General features: G+C 49.5%; 1 pseudogene; it reads right to left on the bottom strand.

The window, feature by feature from the left end:
• Nucleotides 1-15,541, bottom strand: part of LOC133112055 (adenylate cyclase type 9-like) — a 33,292-nt pseudogene continuing 17,751 nt past the window's right edge.

The following is a 15,541-nucleotide window of genomic DNA, read 5'->3' as shown; positions in this document are numbered from 1 at the left end:
TCTCTGTCCTTTAGTCAGAATCTGGCACATGCACATTTATAAATAAACAAATCAAACAAAAAAAAAAGTACATATATGATATTATATATGCATATGTACATATAGCGAGTGCCTTGTGCAAATGTATACAGATAATGTTTGCGTGCGTATAAACGATACAAGATTGTCAATGTGCACAACAATAAGAAAAAAAATATGGCATTTACTGATTGAAAAACAAAAACAAGAATCAAAACGATAATAACTCCGCTCAAATCCTCAAATTCTTTGGCATATTTTTCACACGTCTGAGACGCCGGGCCGAAGCAAGGCTCCTGTCGCCAGCTCACGTGATTGGACAGATCCTCTTCTCTGCAGTGAAGGCCGACAGGCTATTGGTTAGTCACCTTCCCTTGGATAATTCTCATTGGATAACACAGGAAAAAAGTGTATAACTGGTTTGTTTACAGAATCAATTAGTAGCTTTTCAAAAGATAATCAGGTGGATTTGTGCGTTAATGCAAGTACACGTGTATCTACCCGTACACAGTGTTCTTCACCAATGGTCACGTTTAACTTCCAAGAATCCGTTTGTTGTTTTTTTTTTCGAAAGGATGTTACAGGCAGATGTTAGACAGTTTACTAACACAGAACACACGGCACACAACCTGACTACCCGACTCCCATGTTCCTCTCTGATTGACAGATTGTGATCGCTGTGCTTAGCACAAGGAATGACCAGTGATAAGGCATTAGGCTTACTAAAGCTTGATCTACCAGGGGGTAGGAGAATCCCATTCTCCTCTAATGAGGCTCTCCCACCTCCCTACACCTCACCCTACTCCAATACACAAACCGTCCAAAGAGCAGGCGTGCCATTGGCTAAAACGGACAAGAAGCCAGCCTCACTGCCCCTCCAATGAGAGGCCAGGAAAGGCGCGAGTTTCTCGATGACCAATATGGACGGCCTTCACGACCGCATCAAGCAGTGCCTTAGACAGCATCCTGTGAGACCCTTCTTCTTCTCCAGCACCAGGCCTCCAGGACAAGGGGCCTGTAGTAGGGCCTGTAGCGTAGTGGTTAAGGTAAATGACTGGGACACGCAAGGTCGGGGGTTCGAATCCCTGTGTAGCCACAATAAGATCCGCACAGCCGTCGGGCCCTTGAGCAAGGCCCTTAACCCTGCATTGCTCCAGGGGAGGACTGTCTCCCGCTCAGTCTAATCAACGGTACGTCGCTCTGGATAAGAGCGTCTGCCAAATGCCAATAATGTAATGTAATGTAACAAAGGCACAGGAACTAAGCGGGCAGATCCCCTCTACGGAGGCTGTATAAGCCTGCCGGGCAGGCCTATTAACACGTGTTGTATTATCATTTACAGGCCATTAGAGTCCTCTCCCTCACGAAGGCCCTTGTGAAATCACCATCATCCTTCTGCCATTAAGTTCTTATACTGCCAACTGCAGGAGGAGTCGGTGGCGGTCTTCTGAAGGCCATGATTATTGTGCAATTCCGGTGGAACATTTTAAACCAATGCTGCTGTGCAACCGTTTACTGAGCTGCCAATCAGAAAGCGTGGTCTGGCTCTGGTGTTGAGAAATGACACACTTTGCATCAAAAGGCTAATTTTGTTTCTCATTTCCCCTTTATAAATCTGAGGAAAGACAATGACACCTTGTTAGCTTGTAGGAGGAAAAATAAAGTGACTGCACGGGGTCTTAAATAGACGGCATTCAACTACAAGGTTGGCGTGTCCAGCAGAAAGGGAAGTGTGTCCACACAGGGCGCCATGGCAACCACCATTTTGGGTAATTCTGGGTGCCCTGACCCCTGAATATTTTGACTGAATCGATCCGTTTTTTTTTTTTTTTACGACTAATCAATAAAGTCACACTGATGAACGCTGAGTAAAAAGAAGTCACGGTGGTGAAAGGGGCTTCGGTAAAACGTAAAGAGAGGAACGGAGGCCGGGCAAGCGATGTGCGGGGGGGATAGAGAAATGGCACACTGGACACGCCTCCCTCACGCAGTCACGTGACCAGGGCACAGCAGGCCCCATAGCACAAGCTACGCTCCACAACAGGAGTGTGTTCAGGGGTCACACACAGCAATACTACGCTTTCTCAACCACCATCATCATCATCATCATCGTCGTCAAACACACACAAAAATACTTTTCATCATACATGTACACGTCATTATAAAAACCATCAAAATGACTATGAAAATGGGTAGCACTGCACCCAGATATTAACTCAATCAAAGTGGCACATGGTTAAAGTACATCAGTACAGCAGAACCTCCCGACAGCTCAAACAGGAACTCTGATTGGTGATTGGGTCAGAACCACCCGACAGCTCAAACAGGGACTCTGACTGGGTCAGACCCACATGTAAGGACCCCGCCATGACATCCCGTCACAAACCGACTGATATGAACCCATAAAACCCTCCACAGCAACACACGGGTACTCACGGTCGCTCATTGAACACGCATGACTAGTCCCACCAAGGGATTTCTGAAGGGTCTCAGCCTAAGAGCAAGTGTCAGATACCACAGGGCCCCACAGTGCGCTGGTCTGGGTTCATCTTTCCCTGCACATATACTAAGCTTATCAATTAAGAGCTTAAACGCATAACTGACCCGAGATCAGCGGCCCAACTCCAACACACTTAATGAATACAGGCCGAAATGTGTGCCTGGGGTTTTTCCATGACTGGAATCCGCAAATGTCAATTCAGGCGAACACAACAGGACTATCGGTGGGTGTGTTTTTTTGGTGAACAAATCCAAAATGTGATTTTGCAGGCGATTTTTGTGCTCCGTCTCAGGTGAGAGTATTGGTCACCGGGGAAAATATATGTTTTGGGACAGATCGGATTTATCCTCCATATGGACGCATTGTGGGCACCGCATCCATAGCAGGACCCCACAATGGAAATATGGGAGCTAAAGCAGCCATACTCCAGCTGCTGCAGCAGCGACAGCCTCCTATAGTCCATGGCTTTCCCATACGAGATTTAGCTACAAAGGACTAAATCCTGAGATCAGGGAGGGATCTGGCAGAGATCAGGAGGAGATCAGCGGAAGATCTGGGAGAGATCTGTGGAAGATCCGCAGGAGATCTGGGTGAGATCCGGGAGGGATCGGCTCTAAGACTATGGCGTCATGGCCAGGTCACAGCCACCTGCCAGAGATTTTCACTGGGCTTAATAATAATGACGACAATAACCATCATCGTAATCTAAAGAACAGTCTAATAGTCTGTGACTTATCCTCTGTGTATGGTATCTTCCCCATGCGGAGGCTGGCAGTGTCCATAACAGGTCACTTCATAACTCTGAGGCACTGGAGCGACCCCTGCTGGTTATAGTGTGCAGACGCGCACGCACGCGCACACACACACACACACACACACACACTGCACTCACTGTATACGCAAGCACAGGCTGGTTTTAGCGCAAATCGTGCACACGCACACACACACGCACACACACACGCACACACACACGCACACACTGTATACTTCAGCAACTGTATACACAAGTACCAGTCCTGTTCCCTCTGAAATGATTTTTTTTATTTACTTGCATTTGATGTGTTATTGTATTGAAGAGTAGCTGCAGAACAAACTTGCGGTTCAAAAACTTGTGCGAAAAATTGTGCGTCAGATGTAGCTTTCTTTCCTCCCATAATCCCCACTGTGCCACCCTCTAAACACACTTTACACACGCGCACGCGCACACGCACACGCACACACACACACACACAAACATTACAGCCCCTCCCTCTCCTGACGGTCTGTCACACATATGGCGACTTCCCTGCCAGCCCAGATCTACCCACAATTCCCTCATCCTACCCACAATTCCCTCATTCTACCCACAATTCCCTTATTCTACCCAGAATTCTCTCATCCTACCCACAATTCCCTTATTCTAACCACAATTCCCTCATTCTACCCACAATTCCCTCATGATTCAACTCCTGGCACGTCTCACTTTTTTACCTGATGTTTGTGATTTACCCAGTCTAGAGTATAGTAGGCGTGATTGCTCAAATCCAAAAAGTGATAAAGATTCATCAAACAAAAGAGCAATGCTCATATGAACTGCAGCAGCCAACAAAAAAACCCTTATAATAAGAAAGCACAGCATTTTCCCTGGCCATAGTCTACTTTGTAAAACAGCCATGCTACTGTTTGTGTTTAAACCTTTTTCATTTAAGTTACATTGTAGTCGTTTTATCCCCGACCTCAGTGCCGGATTGGATGATCATTCTTCTTGTTCTTTTTGTTTATCCAGAAGGCACTTAATTAAAAGGAGAAAAAAAAAACAACAACAAAAATAAAGACAGGAAACGCAAAGAAAAACAGAATGGTGTAAAACGTGCTCTTACACTCCGCCCCTTATGTACCCACACCAATGAGCACTCCCTAAGATCTGAACACTGTATTTTGGCTCCTCCGATGGGGGATGAAAGTGATCTGTGACAATAGATAAGGCCCACGCTCCTGAGCGCGCACCCAGGAAACGCTTCGCTAAAGGGGCCTGGCTTGGAGGTGCCCCACCCCCGATTCCCACAGGAGTGGGAGGGTGAGACAGGAGCTGGGCGGAGGACCGTGTCATAGGCTCTCCGCTGCTCTGAGTCCGGTGAGCTCGTCAGCCTCCTCCTCCTCCTCCTCCTCCTCCTCCTCCTCCCTACGGGCAGACCCAGCAGGCTCGAGCGGGGCGGGGTCAACACTTGCATTGGAGGAGGTCTGTGCTGCATTGGAGGAGGGGGCGGGATTAGGGGGCGGGGCTATATCAGAGGGCGGGGTCAGAATATTGGGCAAGGAGGGGCCAGGGGCAGGGTCCGAGTCACCGGAGCCGCTCCGAACATTCCCAGAATCCTCTGCGGCATCAGGGGCGGGGCCTCGATCCCCAGCGACAGGGGCGGGGCCGGGCGCGGTCCCAGGGGAGGAGCCTGCCCCGTCGTCGGCCTCCTCGGTGGGGGGGAGCTGGGGGCGGAGGGCGGGCGGGGCGGGGGCCGGGCAGGGGCCGGGCGGGGGCTCCCGCTCGGCGCTCTCGGGGAACAGGAAGGTCCTCATCTGGCCCTTGCCCTTGACGTTGACGGTGCCGCGGTAGTGGAAGCGGTAGCCCATGTCGCTGAGCGCCCGGTGGCTCTCCTCGCTCACCTGCACGCGGCACTCCACGCCGGTGGAGTCCATGCGGCTGGCGATGTTCACCGTGTCGCCCCAGATGTCGTACAGCAGCTTGGTGGTGCCGATGACCCCGGCCGTCAGCGGCCCGTGGTTGAACCCGATGCGCAGCTTGAACTGGAAGCCCAGCATGTTCTTGTTGAAGTCGTCGATCACCCGCATCATCTCCAGGGCGAAGTCGAAGAGCGCCCGCAGGTGCCCCAGCGGCTGGCCGGGGTCCCCCGCGCCCCGCTGGGCGTTCAGCCCCGACGCCGCCATGTAGGTGGCGCCGATGGTCTTGATCTTCTCCACGCTGTGGAAGGCGGGCCGGCGCAGCAGCTCGTCGAAGTCGCCGATGAGCTCGTTCAGCACGCGGTAGCACTCCTTGCCGCCCTCGTAGCTCTCCTCGTAGAACTCGCTGAAGTTGACGATGCTGGCGAAGATGACGCCGGCGTGGTCGTGGTTCTTGGAGTAGCTCTGCGTGACCTTCAGCTGCTCCGCCACGTGCATGGGGATGATGTTGCCCAGGAGCCAGTCCGCCTGGTTGCGCATGTTCTGGATCTTGATGCGGTGCTGGTCGGCCTCCACGTTGCCGTGGTAATGCAGCCGGTAGCTGACCTCGAACTCGCGGTTGAGGAACCACAGGAGGAGGAGGACCAGGAAGAAGGCCAGGATGGCCTCTGGGCCCAGCTGGGCCTGCAGCTCTGCCCCCGGGCCCAGCCCGGGTTCTGCCTCCGGTTCTGCGCTCGACCCGGTGTCGTTGCCGCTGGCGGGGAAACGGCTGGATCTGGGGAGACGGGGCAGGGGGGTGGATTAGCCACGGACAGAGCAGTAGAAAACAGTGCTAAAACTCCACAACTCTCAAAGTCACAATTTTTACAAGCAAACTAAAAACACACCCTTTGCACCCTTGACTTGTTGATATTGTAATGGCTTTGCTGTTACTGTTGATGTTATTATCATGCTGTTGCCCAATCATTATGCATAATCTTTTACAACCCTATGTTTTTAGAAGTACAGTGTCTTTCTTCTCTGAAATGCACTTTAAATGAATGATGAGTTGACTTGACAACTCTCTCTAATTAGTAGAAACAGAAACTCAAAACTCTGCACTGACTGCATCAATCAATCCATCAACCAACCAACCAATCACTCAATCAACCAATAAATTGATCACTGCAATCACACAACTCAACTTATAACTGCAATCACATCAATTTTTGAAAATGCGCTTTTGCATACATTATCACACAGTCGTGCCAAGTGGCCATTTTATTTATTTGGCCATAAAAATAAATAAATTTGGAGAAAACTGGCAAACGAATGAAAACATAAACTTGCAGTACTCTACACACACCTGCCCTGCCTCTACACACACATCTACACACACCTGCACTGAGAATGACTACTGACCTTAACCCCTGGTAACTGTGGAGCAGGAACAGTGGAGCAGGAAGAGAGTAGTGATCAGATGCAACAGTTTGCACAAAAAACACAGCAGCACCACTAGCATGGGCTACACTGCACTCAGCAGCAGCACTAGGAGGGGCTGCACTGCACTCCGCAGCACCACTAGCAGGGGCTGCACTGCACTCAGCAGCGCCACTAGCAGGGGCTACACTGCACTCAGCAGCACCACTAGCAGGGGCTACACTGCACTCAGCAGCGCCACTAGCAGGGGCTACACTGCACTCAGCAGCGCCACTAGCAGGGGCTACACTGCACTCAGCAGCACCACTAGCAGGGGCTACACTGCACTCAGCAGCGCCACTAGCAGGGGCTACACTGCACTCAGCAGCACCACTAGCAGGGGCTACACTGCACTCAGCAGCGCCACTAGCAGGGGCTACACTGCACACAGCAGTGCCACTAGCAGGGGCTACACTGCACTCAGCATCAGTCAGAGAACTGCAGCTGTCCCCTCGAGCAACATAATGAAATATTTCAGTCAGCTCAAGCACCCAATACATAGGAGTGGAGTTTCTGCCCGGAAGCATTTCACAATGCCTCTCAAGTCCCTCATCAGGTACCATTACAGACAGTAAAACCAGAAAGAAAGCTGAAAAAAACTCAATTCATTCATCCATTCACTATCCTAACCCGCTTATCCTGAACAGGGTCGCAGGGGGGCTGGAGCCTATCCCAGCATACATTGGGCGAAAGGCAGGAATACACCCTGGACAGGTCGCCAGTCTATCGCAGGGCACACACACCATTCACTCACACACTCATACCTACGGGCAATTTAGACTCTCCAATCAGCCTAACCTGCATGTCTTTGGACTGTGGGAGGAAACCAGAGTACCCGGAGGAAACCCACGCAGACACGGGGAGAACATGCAAACTCCACACAGAGAGGCCCCGGCCGACCGGGATTCAAACCCGGGACCTCCTTGCTGTGAGGCATGATCATGTCTTATTACACTGAAAAATGAAAAAGTATAGTTTCATCACCATGCACTAAGTTGCGAGTAATGGGATGAGGAGTCGTAGAGGGAGTGTACGCGGGCTGTGGCTGCAGTGACTGACCTGGGCCTGCAGAGGGGGCTGTAGAGCAGGATGAGCAGGGCCACCCCAGCTGCAGTGCCCAGCACAGAGCGCATCCAGGAGCTCAGCTGGCAGAAGTTAGAGTACTGGATGATGGCGATGATGACGGCACAGCAGATAAACATGGTGAACTGAGGGGGAGAGAGGAGCACGTGTGTTACTGCAGCCGTCCCAAACGCACGTGCATGCGCACCGCACACCACCAGACATACACACAGCACACCACACACACCACCGCACACACACACACACACACACACTACAGACGCACACACACCACCGCACACCACCACACACCACCACACACACACACAGCACACCACACACACCACCGCACACCACCACACACACACTACAGACACACACACACACACACACACCGCACACACACCAGACACACACACAGACGCGCACACACACCACACACCACACCACACACTACAGACGCACACCACGCCACGCCACACACCACACCAGCACACACACAGCACACCACACACACACACACACACACACACACACAGAAATGCTGCCACTGATAAGTAAATAACGAAGCTCCCTCCTGTCAAACACAGTCCATTCACACCCCGCCCCCACCCGCTGTGATTGGTTAACTCACCTGTACGGGCAGCTGGGAGCCACAGGGGAAGTGTGTGAACACGGACACCACCGGCAGAGACACCAGCACGGCCCCCGTCACATGACGAGGGACCCAGCCAGCGATCACACACAGCAGCCTCCGGGTGCAGCCCAGCACACTGTCCAGGTAAAACGCCATGCTGCAGACAGAGGGAGAAAAAGGGAGAGAATGAGAGGATGAAAGAGAGTACAGCCCAGCACACTGTCCAGGTAAAACGCCATGCTGCAGACAGAGGGAGAAAAAGGGAGAGAATGAGAGAATGAGAGAATGAAAGAGAGTGCAGCCCAGCACACTGTCCAGGTAAAACGCCATGCTGCCGACAGAGGGAGAAAAAGGGAGAGAATGAGAGAATGAGAGAATGAAAGAGAGTACAGCCCAGCACACTGTCCAGGTAAAACGCCATGCTGCCGACAGAGGGAGAAAAAGGGAGAGAATGAGAGAATGAAACAGAGAGTACAGCCCAGCACACTGTCCAGGTAAAACGCCATGCTGCAGACAGAGGGAGAAAAAGGGAGAGAATGAGAGAATGAAAGAGAGTACAGCCCAGCACACTGTCCAGGTAAAACGCCATGCTGCTGACAGAGGGAGGAAAAAGGGAGAGAATGAGAGAATGAAACAGAGAGAACAGTGCAGCACCCTGTCCAAGTAAAAGGGGTTCACCTTGGTTCTGTGTGTGGGGCAGCCTGTAGCGTAGTGGTTAAGGTACATGACTGGGGCAGCCTGTAGTGTAGTGGTTAAGGTACATGACTGGGACACGCAAGGTTGCTGGTTCTAATCCCGGTGTAGCCACAATAAGATCCGCACAGCCATTGGGCCATTGGGCCCTTGGGCAAGGCCCTTAACCCTGCATTGCTCCAGGGGTGGATTGTCTCCTTAGTCTAATCAACTGTACGTCGCTCTGGATAAGAGTGTCTGCCAAATGGCAATAATGTAAAGTGTGTATTCTGCAGTATAATAAACAAAAGATTAGAGCACAATGTCTTGAGTAAAAGCCAAAACCTGGATGTGCTAGAATCATTCTGTCAGACCTGGGCCCTGACAGTAAACTTCACAAAAGGACAAAGTTGTTGTGTTCCAACAAAAGATCCAGATATCAGGGACTGAAACAAATATCACATGAGGAACAAGTAAAATTGAACAAGGTACAATATGACACATATTTAGGATTAAAAATCAGCTAATCAGCTGATTTATCAGCTAATCAGTTCTACAGAACGGCTTTCAATTTACTGTGAATAAACTGAAAGAGAAAGAAAAAATGGCTGTCATTAAAAAGTAAATTCCAATGGACATTTGGCTCAAAATGTTCAAATCAGCAATTGATCCAATTGCATTTTATGGCAGTGAGGTGTGGGGTCCACTCACACAACACAAATCTGCAAAAATCGGACAAGCATCTAATTAAGTAAAAATAAAAGTATCTGTAAAAGTATCCTATGGGTTAAGATGAAAACCACAATTAGAAATTCACAAAAATATGCCCCGAATTTGAAACTTAAATGCCAATCAAAAGGTGAACACAGAAAAATGCATCAGACTAGCGGCAAATCATGACATAGCTTGCCATAAACAGAGGGACAACCAGTGAGCCTATTTTGGGTAGGCCAACCGTAGGCTTGTAAACTGTATGTCCAGGTATACTGCATGTTTACGTGTTCTGATTACCAATACGTTTTGCAGTTCTTCTTTGGGGGAGATCTTCATACAAGTCCCTGAGTTTTTTTACCTCTCCGGCACCCTTTTATTTTTGTTCTGTATGTTTCTGTATTTTGACTTACTTGCTTTGGTTCAGAATGGTGTATGTTCTCCGTATGTTCACATGTTCAATGCTGTATGTTCTTTATTTGGGGCAACATTGGCTCAGGTGGTAAGAGTGGGCGTCTGGCAGTCAGGAAGGTTGCCGGTTCGATCCCCCGTGTCGAAGTGTCCCTGAGCAAGACACCTAACCCCTAAATGCTCCTGATGAGCTGGTTGGTGCCTTGCATGGCAGCCAACCACCGTTGGTGTGTGAGTGTGTGTATGAATGGGTGAATGAGAAGCATCGATTGTACAGCGCTTTGGATAAATGCGCTATATAAATGCCAACTATTTACCATTCACATGTTCAATAGTGTATGATCTTCATATGTTCACATGTTCAATAGTGTATGTTCTTTATATGTTCACATGTTCAATAGTGTATGCTTGCATGTTCAATCGTGTATGTTCTTCATATTTTCACACGTTCAATAGTGTATGTTCTTCATATTTTCACACGTTCAATAGTGTATGTTCTTTGCATGTTCAATAGTGTATGTTCTTCATATGTTCACATGTTCAATAGTGTATGTTTGCATGTTCAATAGTGTGTGTTTTTCATATGTTCACATGTTTAATCGCGTATGTTCTTCACATGTTCAATCATGTATGTTCTTTATTTGTTCACATGTTCAATAGTGTATGTCCTTCATATGTTCACATGTGCCATAGTGTATGCTGTTTATATGTTCACATGTGCCATAGTGTATGTTGTTTATATGTTCACATGTGCCATAGTGTATGTTGTTTATATGTTCACATGTGCCATAGTGTATGTTGTTTATATGTTCACATGCGCCATAGTGTATGTTGTTTATATGTTCACATGTGCCAGTGTATGTTGTTTATATGTTCACATGTGCCATAGTGTATGTTGTTTATATGTTCACATGTGCCATAGTGTATGTTGTTTATATGTTCACATGTGCCATAGTGTATGTTGTTTATATGTTCACATGTTCCATAGTGTATGTTGTTTATATGTTCACATGTGCCATAGTGTATGTTGTTTATATGTTCACATGTGCCATAGTGTATGTTGTTTATATGTTCACATGCGCCATAGTGTATGTTGTTTATATGTTCACATGTGCCATAGTGTATGTTGTTTATATGTTCACATGTGCCATAGTGCATGTTGTTTATATGTTCACATGTGCCATAGTGCATGTTGTTTATATGTTCACATGTCGCCCTCACCGGACAGACAGGACGAGGGCCCCTCCCTCCAGCAGGGCGGCGGCGATGGCGAAGGCCAGGGCGGGCGTGGGGGGCGGGGCCCCGCTGACGCAGGGCCGCAGGAAGCAGGCCAGCGTGAGGGCCAGGAACACGGCGCAGGACAGGAGCATGTCCAGAAACCAGCTGAACCGCGGACTCGCAAAGGTCTGCACTGGACACTGGGACTCGATCTGAGAGCCAGAGATCACCCTCAACACCACGGCAGAACAACAACAACAACAACAACAACAACAACAACAACAACAGCAGCATAACTCCAGCTTGTGTCTGTGCTGCTTTAGTGTGCTTTAGTGTGATGGCTCACGCTAGCTGCATTCTGCCCATCAATGTCTGAGCTGCAGTACCCTACAGCAGCCAGCAGAGGGCAGTGAACGGTAATAGGAGACTGCAGCCACACTGAGCCGTTCTCAGCCAGTACCAAGAAATTATGATCTGCATGTACGTAACAGAACTCCACCACTGCCAGAGATGTGGAAATCAAAGACAGACAGATAGCCAGACACAGACATGCACAGAGATTCACACTCGCACACACAGTCACAGTCACAGTTACAGCGTCACAGTCAGTTACTCACACTCGCACACTCGCACACTCGCACACTCGCACACTCGCACACTCGCACACTCGCACACTCGCACACTCGCACACTCGCACACTCACACACTCACACACTCGCACACTCACACACTCACACACTCACACACTCACACACACCTCCTTCTGGTAGCTGGTCCTGTATGCAGACTCCAGAGACGGCTCCAGGAAGTTGAGGCTCAGCTTGTTGATTGGAGGCCTGAAGAAGTAATCCTTCATCAGACTGGAGGGGTGGAGAAAGGGGCGGGGTCAGTGCAGGGATGTGGTCAGAGCAGGCAGGACAGCGGGGGAGCGCTTAACGTGCAACAACTGGCAGCCCAAACAGAGCAATATTTGCTTATACGTATATAAAGCATAGATAACAATTGTGCAAAATTACATCCAAAACATTAAACTGGCCAGTAATAATTGACACATAAACATGTGTGGATAAATGTAACTGTGCTAACATGCTATACGACTATATTTCAAGAGCAACTGTAATGGAAAAACACAGCAACCACACAGATGCTAGGTGAAACACATGCATGGTTAACCCAATGATTTTGATCCAAAAATACATATAATTTATGTTATCTGGGAATTTGCCATTGATTGGTTTCTGTTGCACACTGTATGTCACCCCCCCCGTCGGCCGGGGCCTCTCTGTGTGGAGTTTGCATGTTCTCCCCGTGTCTGCGTGGGTTTCCTCCGGGTACTCCAGTTTCCTCCCACAGTTCAAAGACATGCAGGTTAGGCTGATTGGAGAGTCTAAATTGCCCGTAGGTATGAGTGCGTGAGTGAATGGTGTGTGTGCCCTGCGATGGACTGGCGACCAGTCCAGGGTGTATTCCTGCCTTTCGCCCAATGTATGCTGGGATAGGCTCCAGCCCCCCTGCGACCCTATTCAGGATAAGCGGGTTAAGATAATGGATGGATGGATGGACTATATGTCATCCATTTCCCCCGCCCCCCTTTCTGATATCCCTATCCCTCTTGTCTAACCCCCCCCCAAAAAAAACAAATTGCAGTTATGATGACTATATATTTAGGACAACACTTCATGTGTATTTTACTAGCTATGGATGTGATGCTTTAACTTGTGGAAGAACCTATGCACTTGTAAGTCGCTTTGGATTAAAAGCGTCTGCTAAATGACAAAAATGTAAATGAAAATGTAAAAATGCATTAGGAAGTGGGTTTAGGCTGGGTGTGTGTGCATGCCTGTGTGTGTGTGTGTGTATATAGGTGTGTGTGTGTGTGTGTGTGTGTATAGGTGTGTATAGGTGTGTGTGTTTGTGTGTGTGTGTGTGTATGTATGTGTGTGTGTGTGTGTAAAGGTGTGTATAGGTGTGTGTGTGTGTGCGTGTGTATAGGTGTGTATAGGTGTGTGTGTGTGTGTGTGTGTGTGTGCGTGCGTGCGTGCGCCTGTGTGTGGCCTCACTTGCCAGGTTGTGATGTTTCAAGGCTAGTTGTGCATTCCACACAAATCCCCCAGACCATAACCCAATGAACACTGATGCTGATAGAAGCAGTGGAGTTGTGTGTGTGTGTGTGTGTGTGTGTGTGTATGTGTGTGTCAGTGGAGTTGCAGAACAGTGACCCCACTGAGGGGAAGATACAGGAGCCACTCTCCCAGCAGCCCCGTCTGCGTCCAGCCCAGACGTCATGTGGTCACAGTGGCGGTGTGCAGAAGGACGGCCCTCACCTGTCCTCCTTGATCACCTCCACGAAGTGGGCGTTGCTCCTCTCTCGGAAGTTCTTGCTGCGCAGCGGGATGAGGGCGGAGTGATCCATGGCTCCGGACCCGGCCCACTTCTTCTGCTTCTCCTGCAGCATCTCGCAGAGTGAGGTCTGGCTGCTGCCCACGCCTGCCTCCGGGGGGCCCAGGAGCCCGTTCAGAGCCTTGGGGCCGGGGCCCGGGGCCTGGAGGGAGGGAGGGAGGGAGGGAGGGCCGAGTCACGGAGAGGAGACAGCGAGTACAGGAGAGAGAAAGAGCTGAGAGAGAGGTGTAGTCATGGTAACACAGAGAGGTGTAGTCATGGTAGCACAGGGAGGTGTAGTCATGGTAACACAGAGAGGTGTGGCCATGGTAACACAGGGAGGTGTGGCCATGGTAACATAGGGAGGTGTGGCCATGGTAACACAGGGAGGTGTGGCCATGGTAACACAGGGAGGTATAGTCATGCTAACACAGGGAGGTGTGGCCATGGTAACACAGGGAGGTGTGGCCATGGTAACACAGGGAGGTATAGTCATGCTAACACAGGGAGGTGTAGCCATTGTAACACAGGGAGGTGTAGCCATGGTAACACAGGGAGGTGTAGCCATGGTAACACAGGGAGGTGTAGCCGTGCACCTTGCTGATGTTGGTCTTGTGCTCGTCCTGACAACCGTTCTGAACTGCACCGTCCTCCAGGCCCCGATCCTCCACCTGAACCAGCACACTGCAGGAGGGACAGGGGGACTGAGAGAGAGAAAGAGAGGGGGGGAGAGAGAGAGGGTGGGAGACGTATAAAAGAGGGGGAGGGAAAAGTTTTTGGACCACTGTGTGTGTGTGCGTGAGTGTGTGTTAGTCTCTCCCTGTGGCAGAACTGACCTTGGCCGGGTCAGGAAGAGTGTAATGGGCGTCTTCAGCAGCAGGGGGGGCGGAGTCTCGCCCAGTGACATCAGGAGTGTGAGCGAGGGAGGCGGGGCTCAGTGTACCTCCCAGGCCACGCCCACCCAGCCCCAGCTGAGAGCAGCTGCACTGAGACCCATCCAGCTTCCGCCCGGAGATCAGGTACGTCTTCATCCCTGAGACACACACACACGCAGTGTGAAGGCTAATCACTCCCATTAACACACCGCATGAAGGCTAATCACTCCCATTAACACAGCGTATGAAGGCTAATTACTCCCACTAACACACACGCAGTGTGAAGGCTAATCACTCCCAATAACACACCGCATGGAGGCTAATTACTCCCATTAACACAGCGTATGAAGGCTAATTACTCCCATTAACACACCGCATGAAGGCTAATTACTCCCATTAACACACCATGTGGAGGCTAATTACTCCCATTAACACACCGTATGAAGGCTAATTACGCCCACTAACACACCGTGTGAAGGCTAATTACTCCCATTAACACACCGTATGAAGGCTAATTACGCCCACTAACACACCGTGTGAAGGCTAATTACTCCCAGTAACACACCGCGTGAAGGCTAATTACTCCCGCTAACACACCGCGTGAAGGCTAATTACTCCCATTAACACACCGCATGAAGGCTAATTACTCCCATTAACACAGCGTATGAAGGCTAATTACTCCCATTAACACAGCGTATGGAGGCTAATTTCTCATTAACACACCATATAAAGGCTAATTTCTCATCAACATACTGTATGAAGGCTAATTTCTCATTAACACACCATATAAAGGCTAATTTCTCATTAACACACCATATAAAGGCTAATTTCTCATTAACATACTGTATGAAGGCTAATTTCTCATTAACACACCATATAAAGGCTAATTTCTCATTAACATACTGTATGAAGGCTAATTTCTCATTAACACACCATATAAAGGCTAAT

This window comes from Conger conger, chromosome 2, assembly GCF_963514075.1.
Source record: "Conger conger chromosome 2, fConCon1.1, whole genome shotgun sequence".
Classification (NCBI taxonomy): domain Eukaryota; kingdom Metazoa; phylum Chordata; class Actinopteri; order Anguilliformes; family Congridae; genus Conger; species Conger conger.
Note: the sequence above shows the minus strand (reverse complement) of the source record. Positions and strands in the feature narration are given on the sequence as shown.